The sequence below is a fragment of the Bos indicus x Bos taurus genome, chromosome 6 (genome assembly GCF_003369695.1).
Source record: "Bos indicus x Bos taurus breed Angus x Brahman F1 hybrid chromosome 6, Bos_hybrid_MaternalHap_v2.0, whole genome shotgun sequence".
NCBI classification, from domain to species: domain Eukaryota; kingdom Metazoa; phylum Chordata; class Mammalia; order Artiodactyla; family Bovidae; genus Bos; species Bos indicus x Bos taurus.
The window spans coordinates 69,645,672-69,658,582 of record NC_040081.1 but is presented as its reverse complement, the minus strand read 5'-3'; positions in this window follow the sequence as shown (position 1 = coordinate 69,658,582).

The window sequence follows — 12,911 nt, the reverse complement described above, 5'->3', positions numbered from 1 at the left end:
CACCTCACCTTGGTAAATTAAAACAACAGAGATTGATTGTAGCTTTAATAGACAGTAATGAAAACAGAAGTTCAGATTACTAAACCTGATTTTGAATTGATTTCTCATGTCCTGCAAGATCAAGTTTACTTGGGCTCTTCGCTTTTCATTTTCATGGAAGGATACTATGACTACCTCATATTTTTTAATCATTTATTTTGCTGTTGTTTATTATGTCCTATATGGACATATAGGACATATGTCCTATAGCTAGATGTTTAATAGTAATGATTGAGTAGCTTTTTAAACTTAATGATACCAGCAGAAACTTGAGTTATTATCAAATTTTGCTTTTAAAATTGAAGAGTTATAGTCAGTACTCCTTATATATACTTATAATAATGTTTGCTTATTTAAAATGAGGTAAACATTAAATATAATATTTGAGAAAGATTTCTTTCTAATAAGACCTTTTAAAATGTAATTATATCTCTGATATTTAACCAAATTATGCCTTTGTTTTGGTGTGTTTTAACATTCTACGTCATAAACATGGTGCTCTGAATTTAAGAATTGACAACTTTTTTCACTTCATGAAAGATACATTGTATATTGATTTCTTAGCTCTTTATCTCTGAAATATTTCATTGAATTAACTATACTAATTCTCAACTTTGGCAGATAGGTATCTATTCCTTAAAAAAAAAGGAAAAGAAACAACCACAATGTCAACCAGCCTTCAAGAGAAAATGAGGAACAGGTCACTGTTTTGGCCACTCTCCTGTACTGGACCATAATGTACCCTTAAATTGCAGATATTTCTTTACTATTATTTTTCCTACTGGTTCTTAATTTAGTAGGAGTGGTTAGATTTTAAACATTTTAGAAGAAAAGTATACTCTAGTTTGGCAAGAAACCTTTTGTACTAAATAAAAGACCACCTCCTCTTTCTTCCCTTTTAATAGCAGCTTATTTAATTAGGTAATTACTCCAATCTCATTGTATTGCCATAAAGTCTTCATAAACAGAAGTTTGTTGTAACTGAAGTTATCAAAGCCCTTTTAAAGTCTCTATTTCTTTTTTACATTAATTAGAGCTAATGACATTTTGACCTCTCAGAAGAGTTAAGCGTTGTAGACTACAGGTGGAAAGCAAGGTAGATGATTGGAAAAATGTGTGCTGAATTCTACTGTTGGAGAGAAATAACTGCATTGTTATTCTACAATTTGGTTTACAAAGGGGAAAGTTATGCAATGGCCAGGAATTGCACACAGCTTTATACTTCCTTTTATATATGCTTTATGTATTACAGGGCACTGGGAAGTATTTTTTTTTTTTTTTTTAAGAAAAATATTGTTCTAAAGTTTTCCTCTTGCTATATAATGTTTTATGAGAAGATTGGAGGCTACCTTGAATACAGTATTCTTCTGTTTATCTTTTATAATTTAAGTGTGACAAACAGTTTGAAGAGTACCAAATAAAGGATTTTAGGAATTTGTTCCTATGTCCTTAATGAGCATGGAATAGTTTTCAAATAAACTAATTCATTAAAAATTTTTGATGAGTGAGCAGTTATGCAGACCCATGATCAAGGTCCCTATGAGTTATACCTTCAGTTTATTCTAATTACCCCCAGCTAAGTCTAGTAATGAAAATTATTGGTAAATTGGTAAATATGCAGTTGAATTTTAAAGATAGATATTTTTCTTTATTGAGAAATTAAAGCCATTGTCAAATGAGTATCATCTGTTTTTGTTGATGAGATTTTTCTTTTGATAAAAATTTGTTGGTTTTTATAATTGTGAAAAAAATCTGTATTTAAGGTGGCTTGGTCTTTGTTCCAGCTTGGCTGCAGAATATTTAGTCGTGTAAAATTAAGTCTTCATTGACATTGATTTTTTTCTAGTAAACAAATGGAGACCTAATTTGAGCTAGGCGTTTTTTGTTTGTTTGTTTTTTACTTGCTTACTTTGCCTAGTTGAGTTTTTATTATTCTTAAGTGAATCTGTTGTAGCACATGACTTCAAAACATGATTCTATGCTCAAAACTGAAATATGGGCTAATTCACAGCATTTGGTCCCTAAAGACTATATAACGTGTTAAATAAAAATTTAAGTCAATTTAGGTGAAGTTGGAAAAGGGAGTCTGGAATTTAGAGAGCAAATCACTTTAAAAGAAATTGACCAAAGGTAGTCATGTCTGTTGAAATGACTGTGTGAGTGAATACACACACACATGTTTTTGGGAATAAAATATTAGACATTACAAATATGAGTTTAGGAACTGTGAGCAACAAACTTTATTAAAGAAAATTGTATATTATTGTGTTCTTTATAGTTGGAAACTTGCTTTATAGTTGGAAAACAAAAGTACAGTTTTTATATTAGCTTTTTTTCCCTCCAAAGATCTTATTTAAGTTGTCCTTAAGTTTTAAAAGCCAATATAGCTATTAAAGTTTAGCATTGATATTGAAGTTTTGGGGGGAAACATATAATTCTAATCACTACTCCTGTAAATATACATATTTAGCACTTAGGTAAAGTTTGTTATACTGTATCAAGTGACTTTTTGTCATATAAGCTATTTTTTTCATTTTACTAGATTGACCCAGGTTCCAGTGCAAACCTTTAAAAAGTTCCGTATATACGGAAAAAAGTGTGTATGTGTGTGTATATACATACATAATTCTAAAATAGAATATTTATAAGTAATTATATCTCGGTTCATTAGGACATCTCTCCAGTCAGCAGTATAGATGCTTTTACACTCTATCACCTGGATTGTTGTAGTTAAAGTGCAAAATGACAATTGATTCTATTTAAAGCATTTAAAAACTAAGAGAGAAATTTTGTGCTTGTGGATTATTTTTGTTTCCTTGAATCATCTCAGTATTGTAGTTTTGAAAGAATTGATCTCTTATTTTCTGAATTTTTAGTCTTTTACTCTTTTTTCTCCATGCTAACAAGAAAAATGCAAATGTTCTCAAAAGTAAATGAAGTTTCCCTTTTCGCAGATGGAGACCTAAGCAAAAATGCCATTACTGCTTGCATTAGTTACTATCTTAGAATCCATCACAGAAAGCCCAAAAGATAGCCTAACCTTTTGTACCTATAGTCTTAGATATTGTTAGATAGCCATTCAGTTTTCTTTACATCATGTGTGAGATGAATATTTCTTTAGACTTTTTTGTTTGCTTTACTAAAGAAATCAACGAAGGGGAAAAAAAAGTCCAAAAAACAAAACAAACAAAAAACACCCTGTAACTCATGTGAAGCATGCAGGGTGTTGTAATTTCAGTTTGCAAAGTGGTGTGATACAATGTTACTGAGGCAAAAGCACACGATAGATTTAATGTAGCCAATTGTATACTTTTGAAAAAAAGAGTAACTGTTCCCTGTGAGTTAATTTTGGATTTTTTCAAAATCTCTCTTTTAGGCTTTGTGCTGGATTCTTCCAGACAAATGCGTATTCCATGTGGGCCACTGTTCTGCTAAATGCTCTCAGTTCTCCTTTTGCAATCAAGATTATGTTGCTAAGGAGATTTTGCTTTTATTGGTGCCATTGATTTGTGTTAATACGTTTTGAATACCTCTCCGTATTCTTCCATAGACAAGGCCAAAAGAAAAACTTCCCCGAGTTTCCCAATTTACATTACAAATGGAGCGGTGGTGTAATGAAGCCGATATAAAGTGGGCAGTTGAAAGGGAACTAAAGAAGGGCACTCAAGTGAGAAATGAAGAAATGTGCCGGGTGTAGTCTGTGGGCTGCCTTTGGTCCAGCTGCAGGAACTGGCTCAGGCCATAGGTAGACTGAGTGAGCACCTCCCTCTGCAAAGACCACCCACTTTTTGGAGCCCAGGCTAGCACACCGCAGATTACCTCGTTGACTGATACAGGGCCATTTAAAAAGTGAGAAACTCTTCTTCTGAAGTGGCAAAGAGATGATTCTCTCTCACCCTCAGATCTCTTTTTGAGTCCTTCCTAGAGCATGACTGAGGCTAGACTTCCTCTGCCTTATGAGTTCAAGTTGTCTTTTAATGGAAGCCTAGTGGATGATTGTGAGGACTAGCATTTTCAAGTACTGCTGGTATGTCTCCAGGTGGGAAGGATGGTAACTAGATTAAGGGTTTAGTTATATGCTCCTTCCTTTGTATCATATCCTGGACTCCAGAGATGGTCTTCTAATTAAAAAAACTCAAATATTCTGCTGTGAATGGAAGGGGAATCCAACTTGATACGTCTTAAATCAGTGATTTACTCACAACATGGTATCTGAAGGTGCCAACGAATACCTCTGTGGCACAGTCACACCCTTTTGGTTTACATTGTTCAGACAATCTGTTATTAACCCATATGGTTTTGTTTTGTTTGTTTTTTAATCAAAACGCAAATTCTGCACTGATAAAACGTGAAGAATTTTCAGACATTTTGAATTAGAAATGCAAAGAATTAGGAACTATGAAAAAAATTGCTATGTAAGTCTGAGAAAATAAACTGATCACAAAGCAATGGAACAAGCTTGAGTTATTTAGAGATGAAATATGACTGTTTCTGTCAAAATAATTTACTGATTACTTCAGCAGAATAAAAGTCTAAATTATCAGTCCTTTAATGTTGTATGTATGATCTGGGTAAAAAGCATAAATTGCAGAGGCATTCTGCTTCAAGTGGGAAATACAAAATTCCTATAAACATCTGAAAAGGAAAAATCTTATTTCCTATATTAATGGTGTCTCCTCAGTAGTTTCTTTTCCCCAAAAGATGCTTGTCAACTACTGTGTTTCATGGTTAAAATTCTAGTTTGCACACTAAATATAGTAAGAATTTTTGTCTTATGTCCCAGGATCTTTGTCTACTTGTACTTCTGGGGCATGGTTTTCCTGTAATTTTTTTTTAAGTCTTTTAAAAGTAATTAACTATAGTTTAAAGACTAAACTTGAAAAACACAGGGATGAATTTATATATTCTGCCTGGTATTTTTGGCTGTATTTCTCAATGATTTCTGTATTAGTGATACCATTCTTCCATGGTATAATCTTACAGAATTTATTATAGGTAAAAGGTAGTGAGACAAATAACACAATACTTTTGTACTATGTATTGAGAACTTTTTTCCTCCAAATTGGAATTAATCTATGGAAATGGACTTAAATTACTTTAAACTTATGCTTAGAAAGACTGACCTGAAGAAATAGGCAGATGTGTTCTATTTGTGTACATAAAGCATAAGCAATATAGTTTTACTCTGTACATCGAACATGTAACAAAAACTAATGAAGTTATTTTCCAAATATGACTAAAATTTATCAGACATATTCTAAGGTTTATGAACTTTGAAAAACCAGTTCTTCATAGTCTTCTGTTTATAATATACTATTCCTGCTGGAAGGTATTTCTGTATAAGAACGCAAGGGTAGCAAGTCAATCATTCTGCCCAGCTTGTCTGACCAATGTTTTTTCTGTCTACTACTTAGAGCAAAGATGAGTTAGATGCTCTATGAACACATAGTACATGTTTAAATACTATCAAAGCCGTCAATAATTAGGCTGCACCAGGAGAACCTTGCAGAAAGTGTCTGTCTAGAAGGGCACTATCTTCTTTTCCAGTTCTGTCAGCACTGGGTATTGGTCTTTAGCCATATAGGCCACATGCATTTTAAAAAAGAATCTCAGAGCTGGAAGAAACCCCTGTGGGTGATGTACCTTGGAATCAACTGGGATGTTTTTGTTTTTGTTTTTTCAAGTTCAGTTGGCTGTCCCGTCACTCCCACCCATTAGAATTGGGAGGAGAGGGAAGGAGAACATGTATATTTTGAAAGATTTCTCTGTTATGATGACATCGTCCCTCCCCATTGTAACCTTATAATGACCTAAGGAGTTTGTCATTTATCTATGCTCACAGATTGTTTGTGACAGAGCTTTTGTGTGGGGGGGTGGGGGGAGGGGCGGGGGGGGCGGTTTCCTGCAGTAAATGTATAATATAAATAGAATCTTCCTTTTTGCAAATTTAGCAATTTGAAAAAAATCCTAAAAGCTATTTATCATTTGAAATCAAGAAATGTTACCAAGATTTATTCTTTGCAACTAACTGAAAGACTGTCACCTAGAGTACCTAAAGGCAATTTGTTGAAGAAAAACAACCCCAAATTGTTATCTCCCTAAGTGGTGAAATTCTAGCTCTATGTACTGTCCAACCTGAAAACTGTGACTTAAACATTTAATTATTTATTGCTAGTCCATGTGAAAACATTTAGAATGGCTGGCAGCCTACCAGGCTCCGAGTTAAACATTCTACAGCCTGACTAGATTTGCTGGGTAGCCAACTTCACATCAGATTAAACACATTCTCTTCATGATGAATAGCTTGGAACCTAAAAACTTGATTTTGTTACAGGAAAACGCAAGGGGTGTGTTGTTTTCGAAATTAAAATTATTTTATGTTTTCCTACCACCATCCTATTTGTGATTGTCAAAAGTATTTTCTTTGGTGGTGGTGAGATGGAGGAGAAATGGACAATAAGGGACTTTTGGTACTAATAAAATATAAAAAGGACTCCAACAAGGTTGGACACAATGCAGCTTAGAGATGAACATTCATGAATTTTGTACAGAAAAAATTTACATTTCATTAACATTTTAAATTACAAAGGCAGGTCTACAAATACTCATTTGTGTGCTTGTGTGTTCTCATTGCATTTTCTAAGCAAATGGTGAATAATGTAATGCTAACTATATTCTGTTTCCTTACCATTAACTTCCCTTTTAATTTTAAAGTTTTAAGCTAATTGTAATGCGTAGTAACTAGTAACACTCATTTCAGTGAATCATACTTTATGGATCTATCCATATAAGCTCTATGTAATGTTCCCTTATGTAATAAATGCTTAGGGATAATGAAGGGTACTCTGAGCATCACTGCTCAGCTATGTTGTACACCAGTTCTCCACAGACTTACCATTCTAGTTCTGCATCCACATGGAGAGAAATCAATAAACTGTCTCGATAGTGAATGACAATAGGAAAATACAATATTTGATGATGAAATTCACTAGACTAGGATAGAATTCAATCGAGTTTGCTGTTCTTTCAAATATGTTACTTTGGGAAATTCTGTGAAATTACAAAGAATTTGAAAGGGTTATAGAGGAAATGGTGACTGACTCTGTAATGAGTTGAAATGTTGGAACTAAGAACTCTGCTCAAGGGAGCTGGCTGTCCAGCAGGCTGCCAGTTGAGGGTAATTGACAAGCAGGTGCCTGAAAAAACCACAGGAAGGGTCCTATTTTTAGTTATTGGCATCAATAATGACATTATGGCTTTAGGCCATGATCGAAGAAGGTATTTTCTGAGAGTAGTGTATCTTGAATTTAAAGTGTATTAACTGTTCAACTGCAGAAAGTTAACGTCTAAAAATTTTTAGTAACTGAAAGCTCTTCAACCAGAATCATTCATTTAAAAATTTATTCATGTGCAGTTTAAAATCTTAGCAGCTTAAAGAAAAATCAGCTTTAGATATTTTTTTTATAAAATGTACTTTTAAAATCACAAAATGTTTAATATTTTCATGAATGTGTTGTTTCACTTATTAAATGTTTGGAGCACTCAGAAATATACCTAGTTTTGGAGTTCTCAAGGAAGCAGCCATTAGTCAAGAATATTGGTATTGCAGACTTCAGTGAACTCTGATATTTGTCTTTTTTACACTGTCTTCTAGCAGGATGGAGTCCTTATAACTATGCTTCAAATGTGCTATGATTCCTAAATGCCGTGTTTTCAACCATGAAAGGGTAAACATGAACAATTTCTTGGTTATTTCCTTTTTTTTCTGCATTGAACTACCATGATTTACTCATCAAAATTGCATTCTTGGAATAATTTATATCAAGATCACAAATGAAATTTATCAAACCATTCAAAATCAACTGGAAATGTTTTTAATTAAGAAGATGAAGTATAGGAATTGGCAGTGTTGAAGCCTAGATTCTTAAATAGTATGTTAAAATTTGTTAAAGTATGCTTTGGGGGATAAATTTGCATAGCTTAAAAAGAATACAAGAAAAATGATTTTTGTTTTTAAATAATTCTAAGTATTGGCCAGAGATAGTCAGTGGTGATCCTACTTTGAAATAATGCTTAGCTTTCAAAATTAGAGTTTTATTTTTATTTATTCTTACAAAAAGGGTACTTTGCTTCCTTCAACAAGAGAGTGTTTAAGATTGAACTTTTTGAAACTGCTAGATGAAATTTTTTTTTAAAACAAATACTGTAGAAATAAAGAGAATATCAAATATATTTCAGACAAACTTATAACAAATCTGTTTACTCACAGAATTGCTTTTCAAAGATACCTCAAAAAACAAAAGGGAGAAACAAATTTTTAAGATTTATTGTCATTTTAGTGCCACTTAAAGCATGTTTGGGCTTCCCTGGTGGCTCAGCTGGTAAAGAATCTGCCTGCAATGCGGGAGACCTGGGTTTGATCCCTGGGTTGGGAGATTCCCTGGAGAAGGGAAAGGCTACCCACTCCAGTGTTCTTGCCTGGAGAATTTCATGGACTGTATGGTCCATGGGGTCGCAGAGTCAGACACGACTGAGTGACTTTTACTTCACTTAAGCATGTTTTTGACCCATTTTGTTCTTAATAATTTTAAAATACATGATGGTAATATTTTTTCCTGAAACAAAAAGGAATCCAGCTCAACTTTTAAAATCTACTTTTAAAAGCTGCCCTGTTAACACACTTTTCTTAATAGGATTATCCATCACATTTGAGTGGATAAATAGTTGCCTCTTAATTGTTTCACACTGTCTATATGAATTTTATTTCATTACCTCTAATAGTTAAAACTTTAGCTTTAAAGAATAGTTTTATCAGTTTTTTTTTCTTTGCATCTATTCAAAATTCAGAAGATAAAAAAGAAAAAAAGAAGGTAAAAAAGAGAGTAGTGGCTAGTTTCTATTCTCTTTAGTTTGCTTTCACAAACTGGTCCTTCTATTGTGAATTTAGTTTTATTTTTGTTATTAGTATTTATTTTCCATTGTTTTGAAAGAGATTTGTTACTGAACTATGTCCTCAAATTGTGTTAACAGTCTGTGGCCTGGAACAGCAGATGAAAACTTCCTTTAAAAGTATATTAGTAAGTTTATTTCCAAGAGAGAACACTGCTGTTCCTGGGTGAGAAAAATAACCCAGTTAATATCTTCCACAATAGATCTTAGGAAAATAGTCTGAATACCAGTTGTCCACCATCATGGCCAATGCACAGACTGAAAGTGCAAGTGTTAGATCCTCAGTCATGTCCAACTCTGTGATCCCACGGACTGTTGCCCTCCAGGCTCCTCTGTCCATGGAATTTTCCAGGCAAGAATACTGTAGTGGGTTGCCATTCTCTTCTCTAGGGGATCTTACCAACCCGGGGATCAAACCCAGGACTCCTGCATTTCAGGCAGATTCTTTACCATCTGAGCCGCCAGAAAATCTCAATTCACAGATTACTAAATCAGTAATGTCGATTTTGAGTACCAGGTAAAAGAGCTAAAAATATTAACAAAACTGGAGACACTTGACTTGTTCTTAATAGAGCCATACTTTAAATTGGTTTGGTGAGGGAAGGACTTAAAGAATGTGTGTTAAGCTTGGCCTATTCCCAGGGGCATTGTGCCAAGTGCAAAGGATATCAAGAGAAATCACATCACTCTACTGAAGACTTGAGGCTGGAGGAATAAATGTAATGTGGTATAAGTGCCAGTAATCAAGGGATTTAGTTGGTATGGTGGGGCTACAAAGAAGCAGTAAATTTTGTGTTGGGTGAGAAGGTCAATGAAGTCCTCAGAGGAGATAGTTAAGGTGATTTTGAAGGATCAGTTGAAAATGGACAGATGCAAAGGCAGAGAGGGTTATAAATATGTTGCATTCAAAGATGGGTTCTGCATGCCTGGAAAACAGGGAAAGATTATCTGGTATATAGTAATCATCTTAAATTAATGAATTATGGGGAAACATCAAGAGAGAAGGTCAGCAAAGGGAGAAAGTTCATGTGTTTCATGCTGAAATTTTGACTTGAAGCTATTGGAGGATTTTTAAGAACTCACTGTTTTAGCAATAAAACCAAATCATAGGTAAGATGGAAGAACAGAGGTGTAGAAAAACAGTTCTGATGTTTGTTAAACAGACTAGCCTTCTAACAATTCTGGATAATTATTATCTATATATAATTATATAATATTATCTGGGACATGACAAAGGCATCTCTGGAGTCAAACCTGGTCTCTAATTACAGCTCTGCCACTTTCAGGCTGTGTGACCTTGGAAATGTTAATCAACAGTTTTGTCCCTGTTTTCTCATTTGTAAAATAGGTTTATAATAGCACTTGTTTCAAGAAATAGCTGTGAGGATTAAATAATGTAATACTTATGTTCTTTTGGCAGTGCTACCCAATCTAAGATTACCAGGAACACATGAGGAGTTGAACAAAATTGGGTTTATTGTTTGTTGAAAGTAGAGCACACACAGTGGGGTTCCATGGAGCTGTTTCAATCAGAGGGTACTGAAAAGGCCTTTTAAGATACGGGTTCATGTTAAGTGATTTGAAAGAGGCCAAGGAACCAAGGGTTTGCTCTGGATTGCATTCTCTCAGGAAGTGGGATAATTTTATGACTGGGTATCTTAATGGATCTTGTTTAGAAGGTGAGAAGAAGGAAGGGAAGTTAAAACTGTAATTGGTAAAGAAGCCACAGACACCTAATATTAAGTGGGCAGGGGGATGCTTAGTATTTTGTGCTTTGCACTGTGATTTTGCATATACAAAATTATCTATGCATATACAAATTTGTGAAGAAGACTTGTCTGTCTTACTTCATCACAGTCAGAGTGACCTTGTCTGATGTTGTTGTTGTATGAGATTAGATTTTATGTTCAACTAGAGAACACTAAGACATAGCTAATAGTAACAAGTCAATTCCCAGATGCCAGAGGCTGCTTTTCCTTAATCACCACTTAGCATAATGCCTATTATAAATTTAAAGCTTATAAAATATTCCCTAAATAATTATAATATTGAAGCCACCTCTCAAATAGTTTGGTCCATTTTTGGCCTGTCCTATTGGCCCGCACCTTCTTATTCCTTTTCTATGTGAGTAGATTTTTCTTATGTTTTAGATTTTTACTTTCAGCTGCTGCTGCTGCTAAGTCGCTTCAGTCGTGTCCAACTCTGTGCGACCCCATATACGGCAGCTCAACAGGCTCCCCTGTCCCTGGGATTCTCCAGGCAAGAACACTGGAGTGGGTTGCCATTTCCTTCTCCAATGCATGAAAGTGAAAAGTGAAAGTGAAGTTGCTCAGTCGTGTTCAACTCCTAGTGACCCCATGGACTGCAGCCTCCCAGGCTCCTCCGTCCATGGGATTTTCCAGGCAGGAGTACTGGAGTGGGGGGTGCCATCGCCTATTTTTCATATGCAGAAAGGATAGAATGTTAAACCTCTAACAACAGATTCTTTGAACATTTTCATAAAGGTTTAAAATTTTTTAAATATAGCCATTCCAACGTCTCCATTTTATATAAGTTGACACTGGTCAACCTTTATACTGTTTCTCAGACTGAACTTAAATATTTACTAAGTATAGTTATTTGTCTAATATTTGTGTTCTGTTACATACCATGAGATCTGTTAGGCTTGTCTTATCGCTAGCACTAAGTGCAGTGCCTGACACACAGTAAGTGTTGAAGAAATGGTTGTTGAATAACTGAAGGAGGAAGAGAAAACTTCTGTTTGGGAAGCAGAACTGAAACTAAAATATACTGAGCGGTTACTCAATGCCAGGTACTGTTCAGTTCAGTTCAGTTGCTCAGTCGTGTCCGACTTTTTGCAGCCCCAAGAAGTGCAGCACGCCAGGCCTCCCTGTCCATCACCAACTCCCGAAGTTCACTCAGACTCACGTCCATCGAGTCAGTGATGCCATCCAGCCATCTCATCCTCTGTCGTCCCCTTCTCCTCCTGCCCCCAATCCCTCCCAGCAGCAGAGTCTTTTCCAATGAGTCAACTCTTCGCATGAGGTGGCCAAAGTACTGGAGGTTCAGCTTTAGCATCATTCCCTCCAAAGAAATCCCAGGGCTGATCTCCTTCAGAATGGACTGGTTGGATCTCCTTGCAGTCCAAGGGACTCTCAAGAGTCTTCTCCAACACCACAATTCAAAAGCATCAATTCTTCGGTGCTCAGCTTTCTTCACAGTCCAACTCTCACCTCCATACATGACCACAGGAAAAACCATAGCCTTGACTAGACAGACCTTTGTTGGCAAAGTAATGTCTCTGCTTTTTAATATGCTGTCTAGGTTGGTCATAAGTTTCCTTCCAAGGAGTAAGCGTCTTTTAATTTCATGGCTGCAGTCACCATCTGCAGTGATTTTGGAGCCCCCAAAAATAAAATCTGACATTGTTTCCACTGTTTCTCCATCTATTTCCCATGAAGTGATGGGACTGGATGCCATGATCTTCATTTTCTGAATGTTGAGCTTTAAGCCAGCTTTTTCACTCTCCACTTTCATTTTCATCAAGAGGTTAGGGATATTATAAAAGTTATAAGGAAATTCTGGACATAAAGGTTAATTTCTATTCTGCAAAGGAAACTTTGACTTAAGCTAAAGATAAGTAACTTGTTCTAGGAAATGATAAATAAAGCTTGATTCCAGACCTTTGTCATGCATCAAACATTTAATAAACACTTATCTTGTATTGCACTAGGGATTGAATTTATCAAAGCCTATCATTAGCAATTGCTGCTTTGTAATTACATCGACTCCTTCAGCTACTCTCCCTCTGTAATAGTCAGCTGGGAGTCTGAACTTGTTTTAAACACAGCTATGTTGTTACTTTGTGCTTGCATGTAAGAACTGAATGGGGCTGGAGAAAAACCTATAACCAGTGCTAATTT